Source organism: Pyrgilauda ruficollis, unplaced genomic scaffold (assembly GCF_017590135.1).
Source record: "Pyrgilauda ruficollis isolate IOZ18807 unplaced genomic scaffold, ASM1759013v1 scaffold56, whole genome shotgun sequence".
Classification (NCBI taxonomy): Eukaryota; Metazoa; Chordata; class Aves; order Passeriformes; family Passeridae; genus Pyrgilauda; species Pyrgilauda ruficollis.
The window spans coordinates 2,178,729-2,190,782 of NW_024527266.1; the positions used below are offsets into that span (position 1 = coordinate 2,178,729).

Here is a 12,054-nt window from a genome sequence, read left to right on the forward strand (position 1 = left end):
CTTAAGAAAGAAAAAAGGAGAAAACAGCTTTATACTACAGAAGATAGACCAAAACATCAGCCTGAGAACAACACACACGTTCATGTGAATATCCCACCCACCGTCACCATAGTATTCCACAGTCTTCTATTATCTCTCCTATCGAAAAGCACATGCCTTGCTCCTCTGAGCCATGACACTGTTTTCTTAATCTTTTCAGGGCAATTTTCTTGCTACTGGGTGGCATATAGCGAACAAATTACAGGGTTTGCAGATTGCATACCCCTGTGATTTCACACAAAGCTTTACACACAGTAAGGTATTATTTCAGAAGAGGGAAGAGGCACTCACACATTGGAACAGAGAAGGAAACAGAGAAGAATGGGGTTTCTCAACATCCCTAAAAGTACCATAACTGGGTCCATCTCCTCCTGCCTGACCCTCATTGCTCACAAGCAACCCCACAAGCAAGCACATCACGTGGTTCAAAGCACACCTCTCTGTTATGTTACAGTGATAAAAAGTAGAGTTTTTAAAATCCATCTGTGCAGAAGCCCCCTCCTTTGCCCTGACAGCACTGCGTATGCAGCACAGGTATCTGTTGCTGGAATATCCCATTTGCTTCTTGCTGGCCATGCAGGAGACACCAAAGAGCTGTAGGGAAACAAGCTGAGATCGCAAGCCAGCCGCACAGTCACTCTTTCCCAATCCTGAGCATCTCTACAATCACGCAAGGCATTAATTACCCACTCCTGCCTCAGCTCAGGGTATCCCACAGAGACCTCTTGCATAGTGGACTTCCTAGAAGCTTTTAGCGCTGTCTTAGATGTAGCTAACACCAATCAGATGACTCAGAAACAAAGAACTGACCATGCAAAAGATATCCCCAGAAGACAATAAAAATACTACCCCACCATGTCAGAAAACCACAAGAAGAAAACAAAAAAGCATGCAGCCCTACAGCCTCTGCAGGGATCTCACCAAGGGGGGAGCTGCATTCAGCCACCCGGGGTGAAGGAGAACAGCCTTGACATTGAAGCCCAACCCTGGGAAGCCCAGGCTGCTGCACCGCTCCTACTGCTTTCACCGCCGCAGCAGAAAAAAAATCCACAGAAAAGATTTATGATAGGAGGGCTGTTTGATTTATGTGCGTGTCAACAGACTAATCCTGATTTTAAATTTTGGCTGCTGTTCCAGCCCTGGGTCCTCCCCCACAAAGCCTGGAGGTGCTCGAGGCTATTCTGACACCAGCATGCTTAAATCAATGGAGTAAAAGCGAAACAGACCTTATCCCGTGGATAGGAAAGGCAGAGTGGGAATTACCAAGCAGCCTTTCAGCAGAGAGCATGCAGGGGCTGACGGACCTCCAAAGAAGCCGGACAAACCTTTCAGTCCCTTTATCAGCCTACCTGCAGCTTTCCCTTCCGGGCGGAGGAAACAATGATAAACGCAGTGCACCTCCAGCCAGCACCGGGTCATTCAGACACTGGCTGAATCCCAAATTTGCTCTGACATTAGTCTATCTGGTCTGCCTCCCCTGGGGGCCACGTGGCCACGCGCTCCTGCAGCTGGGGAGAAGGAGAGGGAAGGGCATTCAATACCACTTAGCAGAGCCGAGCTGCAGCCTTGGCCCGTGCTGAAGAAGGGATGGTTTCAAGTCCAGCCTTGCTGCCTGCAGGAACACAAACTCCGCAGACTTATCTGAGAACGAAGAATTCAGGCGAGCATGCCAGCCGCGGCCAGTGCTCAGCTCCTTGCACGCACTCCCCCAAGCAGTTGCAGCCCTGCGTCGCGTGCTCGCAGCTCTGCGGAGGGTTTTTCACGCACCAAGCACATTTTCTGAAAGCGGGACAGGATTTTTGTTTCCCCCTAAAAAAGGAGGGCAGCTCCACCAGTCCTCCAGTTCTGCTCATTCCTTTGCTATTCTCAGCTTCAAAGCAAGCCGCTTCTGACTCGACCTAACCCATCATCAAGATCTGCAGAGCGAGTTCTAAAGCAGGAGGCAGACAGACAAAACGATGGCCATCCCACTGCAAACCAGGTATCAGGAATCCTACTGCTCACCTGCTCAGACCGTTTATCCCCCGACATGACAGCTCCATTCTGTCCACGTACTGTCTCCTTTCCAAGCTCTTCTGTTGACAGTATTTCATTGTATTTGATGGTCTGCGTTCTTCCAGCCCACACTGTCTGCCCCCCTTTCTTACGTTTCAAATAGGAGCTAAATAGGAAACTGACTTATTCTTTTCAATGAAAAATTTTTCCACAGGAAAAATGGAGGAGCAGAAACTATTTTCAGTCTTCTTAGAACAAGCTAGGTTTCCAAGCCAGCAGAATCCCAGGTCAGAGGAAGAGAATGCTGATTAGCCCCAAACAAAACCTATTCTGCCATCCTGTCAACAGTGAAGGGCTGCTCCCCAAAGGACATAGTCCAGCATTCTGTACAGCCTCACTCTTAGACTGTTTAAAATGCCAGCCCAGGAACCTTATATAATCTTATTTTCAATGTTTTTACCCCTCAGTTAATACTGTTCCTTCCAGTTTAAATGCATTTCAACTTTTTAAGTATTTTCTCTGCTTTCTTCAACTATCTATCTACAAATGTTTGAAGGATGAAAAATACTTACTCTCTCCTCTGTTGCTTGTGGCATTTTGATAACACATATTTATTTTGAGTTTAATCACACCTCTCAAGCCAAAATATCCTGGTAACTTTATTTATTACTTCTCTCTGACCTTCCTAAGACTTTTCAAAGAAGGATTTCTGGTGCAGAAGAAAATGCTTTTAATACCATTGTCACTCCCCCACTCCTCAAATCACACTAACATGCAAAAATCATATCTTTTATTACAAATGCATCCTTCATTTAATGTCTCAGGTTATCTGGAGATCGATCATTATTATATTTGTCCAGGTTTCATCATCCCATGGAGTATCTGTATCTCAAATTATTTTTCTCTTGATATGATTATGGACATATTTCCCGTCTGATTTTTTTTTTTTTGTAATTTTAATTTCCTTTGATGCTTTACAATTACTTTTTTCCCTGTTTCCACTAGCGTCAACAGAAAAGGACTCCTGATGAGATCTCTGCAGGTTTCACAGCATACTGATATCCTCCAAACCCAGAGGAGATTCTACCTCTTCTGTTATTCTACCAAATTTCAACATTTACACAACACTTCATATTTTCAAGAGCTAACACAGAACACACACACACACAAATCCCATTAATCTTCAAATACAGAACCTGAACTCCTTTCCCTACTTCTAAACCACCATGTAATATTCTGCATTTAGGGGTGCTGCTTGTCACACTTCTCAGAAGGTTACAGAGAGAATGGAGAAACCCTCATATTTCCAGGTAAAGGAAAGTATTTTGTCAATCCAATCTTGACATACCTCACTGCATTGCCAATCCCACCTGTTTTAGCTCATGAAGATGTCTTAAACATTTACTCAAATGCAACAAGAAACCCAGATAATCATGTCCAAGAGCAGTCACCAGCCCCAAACTTACACAAGGATGCCACCACAGGACTAGGAAAACCTGGGTGCAGCTCCCCACAAAACCTACTACCATCTTAAACTTCTGTGATGGTATGAAGTAAATTTTAATCCATGCTCAGGAGCAGACAGACACCTCTCTTGGCCACAGTGCATGGGGCTGGCAGTCTCCAGAAGATGAGTGTGAGGGACATTTGGTTGCAGGAATAGTTTTGGCATTTCCAGATTAACTGATTAGCTCTACCAGTTTGTGCTGCCATGCACCAACCATGGTAACTACCATCCCATGCTCAAACTGGGAAAGGCTGCCCAGTGCAAGTGAAACAGTGCAATTAACACACATTCCCTAAAAAAATATTTAAAAATCACACTTCAGTAGGATGTACGTTAACCTATAGTTCAAAGAAAAGCAGTAATTCCTGTGTTTTCTGTTCCTTCTGATGCTCTCTTCCTGCAGAAATCATTCGTTTACATCAGGTAGGAATTCAAAGCAGCTGCCCCCTTGCAAAATCTGATTCATGAGCACCCAAGCCCTCAGGGCACAAGAAGGATACGGTTACCCATCTGGGCTCTGCTTTCAGGCCCCTATTCTCAGCCCTACAAAGGTCTAGTCACGTCCTTGCAGGTGCCAACTTTCTTCCTCAGGTCAGGGGTTTGCCTACACAGATCAGTACAAACCGATCCCACACTTTGTTTAAAAAACAAATTAGCTAAAGCAGTGAAAAATCCCTCATGGGGAAACATTTCTAAGAGCTGATGCAGCTTTAAGTTAATTAATGAACTTCGCAGCTCCAAGCTAAGCAGAGGAACGATGAGTAACCGATGAGTAACCGCACGTGGCGATACCTTGCGGAAGGGTGGGAGCTGGGGACAACAACTCAACAAGGAGCAACGTGGTTCAGCAAATGTGACACAGGATGAATTCTTTCAGCAGACAGCAGGTGGTGATCCAAGATCACGGCACCGGAGCGCCAAGAGCAAACACCAGAAATGCACACAAAGGCCTCCTGCTTCCATAAAACTGTCAAAGATCAGTCTGTTCTGTGAAGGAGTGGTTTTGTTTTCCTCATTAGAGAAATGGTTGTAAGTAGAGGAATATGAAAGGAGCCTTACAGCAATGCAGCTCCAGATCTCTTCTGTATTGCTATGTCATAATATGCATAGAAAGTAAAGCCTAACCAGCCAAATAAAAATTATACCCCTGGTAAAGCTAAACTAGTTAAATTTCTGTATAGATGTGGCAAACTGCCACAAGGTAACCAGTCTGTGCTATCCATAACCCTACTGTGAGTCATCAGCACCACAAAAAGGTGCAGGGAAATGCCACAGCGTATAAACATCAAACAATCTCTTAAAAATGCCTTTGAACTCTGCTGTCCCCCAAATCATTGGGATGTGGGTATAAGCCTATTAGTGGAATGGGGTTTCTAATACATATGTCTTCACTGAACTAATTTTATGAATCCTCAAAGCAACTGACTTGCAGCTAACAGAGGCAATTAACCTGTTTGTGAAAACCAGAGTTCCAGGCTACAACTGTTTGCTCTTTGCACTAACCTAATCCCTTCTGTAAACAGCGAAAATGTTTGGAGCTGGGATCTGAAGAGCCTGTCAGGAACCTGGATCTACCACCCACCCTCAGCTCTCTGTAAGAAAGGGATCCTTCTGAGTGAAGGGAATATGGGGACCATGCTGTCCCTCCTAGAACCCAGGTCACAGCCTCTTGTCAGGGATGCAAACATCACACATGCAAAGCACTGCTCCCTGGCTGTACAAAGGCAGGAGAGAAAGGGTTTACCATACAAGGCTGCTGCTTAGGAGCATGAGATTAATTAATTAATTAATAATGGGCTGTGTTCCCCCCCCCATTCACACAGATCAACAAAAAAGCTGCTGTAGCGGGGTCTTTTTCCCAGCCCCTTCTAACACAGTCTCCCTTCCCAGATCTCAGCTGCAGCTTCAGAGGCTCTGGCTGGAGCTGCCACCGTCCCCCCTCCAGCTGTGCACTCCTGCCCTCTCTCCCCTGCCAGCCTGCCCACCACTGAGCCCTTTCAGCACATATCCCAGGGAAAAAAATTACTCACTTTTTATTGCCAGGTTAGTTTTGTTCCCAGTTAAGAGCGCTGAAACAGCTTGGCAAGGAGCTGGAAGAGAACCAGAGCCAGAAAGGACAGGGGGTGGAGAAGCTGGGGAGGGAAGGGCCGTGGGCACCAGCACTTGGATGAGCTCAGCTGCCAGGGAGCCGCAGTCTCCAGCGTGCATTAACCCTCTTCTCAGGCAATCCCACACTTTGCCTGCTGATAACAAATGTATCAACAAGCACTTTCTTCGCTAATGGGAATGGATACAAAGCAGTGGGAATGATGCTCACCACATGCACCAGGAACTACAGCATTATCCCTTGCCAAAAAAAACATGGGCTGGGGCATTCATTACTCCAAAGACAGATTCCTCCCTACACTGGTGGCTCTCCCAGCACATGGAACCTATGCCTGGGTTTTTAAAACTCTGCTTTTGCTCTTTAGGGCCATGAAGATACTCAAAAACAAGACAAAGTGATGTACAGAATGATGAAGTGGCGGCTTTCCAACACCCCAGACACCCCAAAACAGTGACTTGGCCATGCCAACCCTGAAGGTGCCCACAAACACGATACAAGCTTTCTATCCCAAAATGAAGCAATAACACTTGCTCCACTGTGGCCATCTCATCACAGATTAGCTTCTGAATGGGAAGAGTGGGTAAAATGCCTACAGGAAAGAAATCTGGGGGTGAAAAGGATCTATACAAAGGATATAACCATCTCATATCCTTCATCTTTGCACAAACCCGTTCCTGGGTTCAGAGGGGTATGTGACCCTAACCTGACACCCACTCTCCACACTACAAAGGCATTTCTGTAACTCCAGAGAGCAAGACTGACATGCCTGTGTGTCTGGGACACAGACTGATAAAATCAACACTCTTTCTTGGTATGGGTTGACCATAAAAGCACCTTGAGGAGGATCACAGTAATAAGGGGTTTTGTATTTCATCTGCACATCTGGAGCTTGATCTTCATTTGATCTATGACACACTGGTAATAGAAAAGGATGCTGGATTTTGACTCTGCTGTCATGGGCACAAGAGCGATTCCTCCTGAATCCTCCCAAAGGCCAACTCTAAACCTAGATAGTTCTGGAAACATCTACTGGAATTTTATGGCAGTTAAAATAAAGTGAAGTTAAGTTAATGGGTACACTTTTTAAAATTTAAATCGGATGAAATCGCTCAGGAAATGCCTTTTCCACTGGGTTAAGTTAAGCCTCGATAAACTAATCTTGCACCAGTCAAAAAAAAATCTAACAAGAGATGCCTGCACTCACACTTGCACCTAGCTAACCATTTAAAGGCATGTCTCCTTCAACTTCCTGGTGCGAGCTTGCACTAGATTATCTAATCTTGCCCTTCCTAGATATGTAAAGCAAGGGAAGAACAAGTTATCTTCCAATACACACGCTATCATTCCAGGCCACCAAAAAGTGTTCTGTAAAATAAAGCAGCTGGCCTTTTTTTTTTTTTTTTTTTTTTTTAATGTGTTTAAGAACTTTATGGAAAAGAAGTTCAAGCCCCCCTTTTGTAGGAAAGGATAAAAGAAAATTATAGTCTTATCTCACTGTTATACACAGGAAGCACTCACTCATCCCCACACTATCATCACTTCCAGTAATGGCCAACTTTTGCTCTACCCCTATGCACAAACACAGGCTCTCATGCACACTTGGTAAGATGCCCTTGGGCAACCTGCAAAGAGGCTTCCTGTTGGATACAGCCAAAGCTTTAGGGTTACGCAACATTAATAATGCCCAGGGCCACATCTACTTACCAGCCTGAAACATACCTTTCAGATTTTAAAAAGCACTGATTTCTGATCCTGAAATCTACATTATTCCCCACTCCAAAAAAAAGTTAAATGTTACTGGGACAAAGGCACTCCACCAAATGCTTTCAATCCAGTCTCTGGGGTTGATTAGAGAGAACTGTGCTTCGAGACACGAGGGTCCCAACATCTGTTTACATTCCATATTAGGAATTAAACTACCTCTGAGAATTACTGGGGAGAAGGGGGTAAGGATGGAGAACAAACGAAGAAGTCACCATGATGGATACATCTTCAGCAACAAAGCCAGCAGTTAAGAGTAGAGCTCAGGCTCAATGCTTTGGTCCAGACTGGTCCTTTAGCACCTACCCTGGTTCTTCTTCTTCAAAGCTCTGCAACTTTCCAAGTGACTATTTTCCACTCAGCATTCATAGTCAAACATTCTTGAGGAAAAAAAAATTTCCATAAGATGACTAGCTTTCAACAAATCAGCATGAAAATAATGTCTCAAAATACTACGAATCAAGTCCTCCATAAATCCAGCAGGCACCCAGGGTGGTACAAGCATGTCCCACACAAGAGAGATTACTGCTCTGTCAGGCAAAGACGGCTAAGTTCCTTCTCTGGGACCAGAACTGAAATGAGTCACAGCTAAGGAACAGCGTGCTACAGATGTGTCACGTATGTTTAATCCAAGCTAGCTGCCATCAGCTATTCAGCAGATTAACAAACCAATCACACTCTCTCCATTGCATGACTGTGGATCCTCTCTCAGGGAAGCAGCAAAAAGCAGAGGCCAGCGGTGGGGAAGGAACGGGTAACTGATTTTCAGGAGAGGTCCATGGCTGCAGCAGGATATCTGGGCACCATATGATATTTTTGATGGCATAGAGGACCTGCATGTGCTTGTTTTCTGCCTTACTCCAGAGACAGCTAACCAATGGCTCCCGGTGCTCCTTAAAAAAAGATGGACTACAGAACATGGAAATATAACAGGGAAGAAAATACCACTTGGTCCCACGGTATCTCTTTACCAGGCTGGCAAGATAGTGTCACAGTTACTGTCTCCTCAGCTAATTCTGCAATCAAATTGCTCACTTCAAACAGCTTTGTTTCAAGGGAGAGGGTAACTCGCCAGCTGATGTATTTCAGAAAACCAGTATCTGCTTCTCCAACCCCAATCACGGACCTAGCTGGACAGATAAGCAATTTTTCATCACATCTCTGCTCTGCAAATGGACTACTGCTCTGTATCTGCAAGTACATCAACAAATCTCAGTGAGTGTGGAGAGTTACTCCTGCAACCTCAAGAACTCAGATGGCTTTCCTGAATATTTAAATCCTTGTGAAACTCACTCAGCCCTTTAGAAAGATTTGTATCTACTTTAGTGACAAGGATTTCTCAAAGCCCTCGCTATGCGACACAGCTATCTGCAATAGACTCTTCCAGATCTCTCTGTATTTCCAGTGCTCTTCTAGGAAGGATTTTGAAGATCACTGTTGGTATCAGGCTTTCCTGTCCTTCTCTTTCCTGCTATGAAGGCAATGAGCTGAAGGAAGCAGTGAGCTGTGCAGAGGGGCTGCTCTGAGCTGACCTGGCTCCTGGAGGAAGGACAAACGTCAAAGCCCTGTCAGGCAGCTTCACTTAGACTGGCCCCTTCAATTCCCCAGATTTCAACGGACAGCAGGGAAATCTTCCCGCCTGCCTGCACTAACTCCAGCACCATACAGAAAAAAAGCAGCCCTGCCTCTGCTGCCAGAGCAGGAGGAGGAAAAAGGGAGAAAGCGCCGGGAAGGGGAGAACACATCTGGAATCAATTGGAGAGCGCTGAATGCCTTGGAAAGAACTGCAGAGCTGGCAGAAACCATAGCGAGGAGCCGCGTGTTCGGACGTGACTCTGAAGCAAAGGTGGAGAACGAGACGTATGCAGCATATTTAAACACAAAACCAGAGCTCCTCTTGAGGCTCTGGGGTTTTTTCATGCAAGCAGCTAAACATCTCAGCCCTATCATATTTTCACTGCCACTGGCCTATCGTGGGTACACTCAGAATTCAGTACAGAAGACAAGAGATGAGATGAGGCAAACGGGACCCATCTGTGACTCGAGTACCAGGACTCAGTCACGCAGCAACAACATTATATCAAGCTGCTCTCAGGGTGCAGGGCGGAGGAAGTCTGTGACTGACTTGGCACACATTTCAGAACAGAAATTTGACGGTTTAAAAACACAGATTTCTTCCCACAGTTACTTTCCATTCCAGCATTCTCCTATCTCTTGCTAGTCATTTGTTCCAAGAGTAGTTTTCCATTTTCAAAGAAGCCTCCACTTTGTGTCCTGGAAAGCAGAGGTTCTGGAAAGGAGTAGAGAGTCACAGAGAAGCAACTCACCAGTCCAGCAGCCTGGTACAGAGTGACTACAGCTTTCAGATATATTACCAACCTGAGGGTGTGGGAAGCATTGCTACTTGGGTACATGGCCTTGGCCAGACGAAAAATAAGACATATGCCTCATTATGGAAATTTTAAAAATGGAATTTAAAAATTCAAAAGGGAACATGAAAGAGCTACATAAATGACCCCAAGAATGGAAAAAGCCACGTGGCTGCACACTGAAAACCCTGAAAAGCCCAATTTATTTTGCTTATCATTAAAAAAAAAAAAAAAAAGTGGTAACCGATGATTTTTTTAAAGTATATTAATTGTGAGGAAAATTAAGTAGATGCTAATAATATTTAATCTAATGAAAAAAGTCATCACAAAAACCAATAGCCAAAAGCTGAGTCTGATAAATTCAGCTCTGGTAAAAGACACCATTTCATTTTGTTTACTGATTTCTAAATGACAGTCATTAAGTCAGCTGGTGAGAAGGACTCAGTCTTTTCCATGTTTTCCAGTTTTTGTACTGAAAACATTATGTCACCCAAAACAGAGGTACCTGAGTGAGACATAATGGCCTACAATGCAGGTACAGGACCTAAAGCCAGACCTATAGGGCAATATCCTGAAAAGCTAACAAGAACTGGTGGAAGTCAACACACATAAATTAAAGCTGATTAAAGTAAGCAGTGTACACATTTATAAGCATAATAACCTCACCTCATGGAGAGGAACAAGCTATTGAAAAGCATAGGTGCAGTTTTGTGTACTACCTCATATGACAAACTACCAATTGACCTTGGAATCAGGGGCTGCTGTTCCCCTCCCCAGCTGTTTTGAGATCCAGTCACGCCACAGCAATTGCCAGAAAATTAATCCAAACAATAGTCATCTGTTTGGTCATAAACTCAACTGTCTCGCTTTGGATCTGCTTAAGCACAATGCCCAAAGCGGTGAGGAGGCTGAGCATATGGCCAGGGCACAGAGACAGGGGGACTGTTCTCACAGCAGCCCACAGTTATGCTACATTAAGGGCAACTTAGAAATGCACCTGAAAGCCACTTCATCCCAGAACAAGGGGCTAGATGGACATGTAGCACATGCTATTGCCACCACCTGCTTCACTTGTACTTAACTTCTAGAGCATCCCCACGTAAGCCAGCATAAAGCTGGTTCATACACAGTGAATTTGTCGAGTATCTCAGGAAAAAATTTCCCATTGTTAGAAAATCCTTTTAAAGCCTCTTTTCCCCAGGCCTTTCAGCTAATGTATGTTTACCACATTCCTGCTGTAACCACGAACCAGTATAGACTTCTTCCCTGCACAGGCCACCTGCACAACTCATAGGTAAAGCTCGAGGAGACTGGCACATTTGACCACCTTTCGAGTGCCTCTTCCTGGGCTGGCTATCACTAAAGCAGCTCCTGCAGCCCCCACACTCAGCAGCACCATTGGAAACATGCTGCTCCCTTGCCACCACCACGTCAATGCCCTGGGACACATAAAGCACGTGCTGGTTTAACAGTAGCAACATGCAAAATATTCACATTAAACTACTGCATATCACTGGCAGGCCTACTTTTAAACCTCTCTATTTTACTGAAGCTAAATCAATAAACCTTAAAAGCTAAATTGATATAAGAGCATCTCATGTCAGGGCATGTCTGTCAGCATCTGCAGCTCCCATAATATATTACTACGTGAGTTCCCGTTAAGTTGACCCCTCCATAATTCTCAGCAGATCTCCACCTTCCACAGCCAAGTGCATTAAAGGTCCTTTTTCTCCCCTCTCCTTGCACACCTACAGAAAGACAAAAACACAGGCTATACAAAACTTAAGCCCTTAAACCTAAGCCAGTTGGTTTGCCCTTCTGTACATCCCCTTTCACACTCACAGTGTCAGGCTAAACAAAGCCCCTCGCTCCAGGATACAGGCCTGGGAAAAAAGCATTAGCATCTGGCAATCCAGAGCAGCACTCCAGCATACGGGCCTGAGAGCAAATACAAGTCTCTGGCACCAAGAGGAAACACTGGGACATATGCCTGAGTGCTCCTGTCAATCTTGCAGTGGGGGAATGCCCAATATTTTTTTTTTTCATATATTTTTATCATATTACTGAAAGGAAATGCCAGGGACTGCTGTGGCCCCTGTCCCTTGAGGCTCCACTGCTGCCATCAGGCTGCACTGCCTTTGCAGCAATGAATATTTAAACAGGGCAATAAATATTTCAGAGCACATTCATCCCAATAAGAAGTCTACTACCATAAGAGTGATGAGACAACCACGCAGGGCTGGGGCCACTCCCTCTTCTGCCCCTCTGGCTCCCAC

General features: G+C 44.8%; 1 protein-coding gene across 28 annotated transcripts in view; it reads right to left on the bottom strand.

Moving 5' to 3' along the window:
* Positions 1-12,054, bottom strand: part of RBFOX2 (RNA binding fox-1 homolog 2) — a 165,514-nt gene that overhangs the window by 54,882 nt on the left and 98,578 nt on the right. The gene's annotated exons all lie outside the window — the stretch shown is intronic.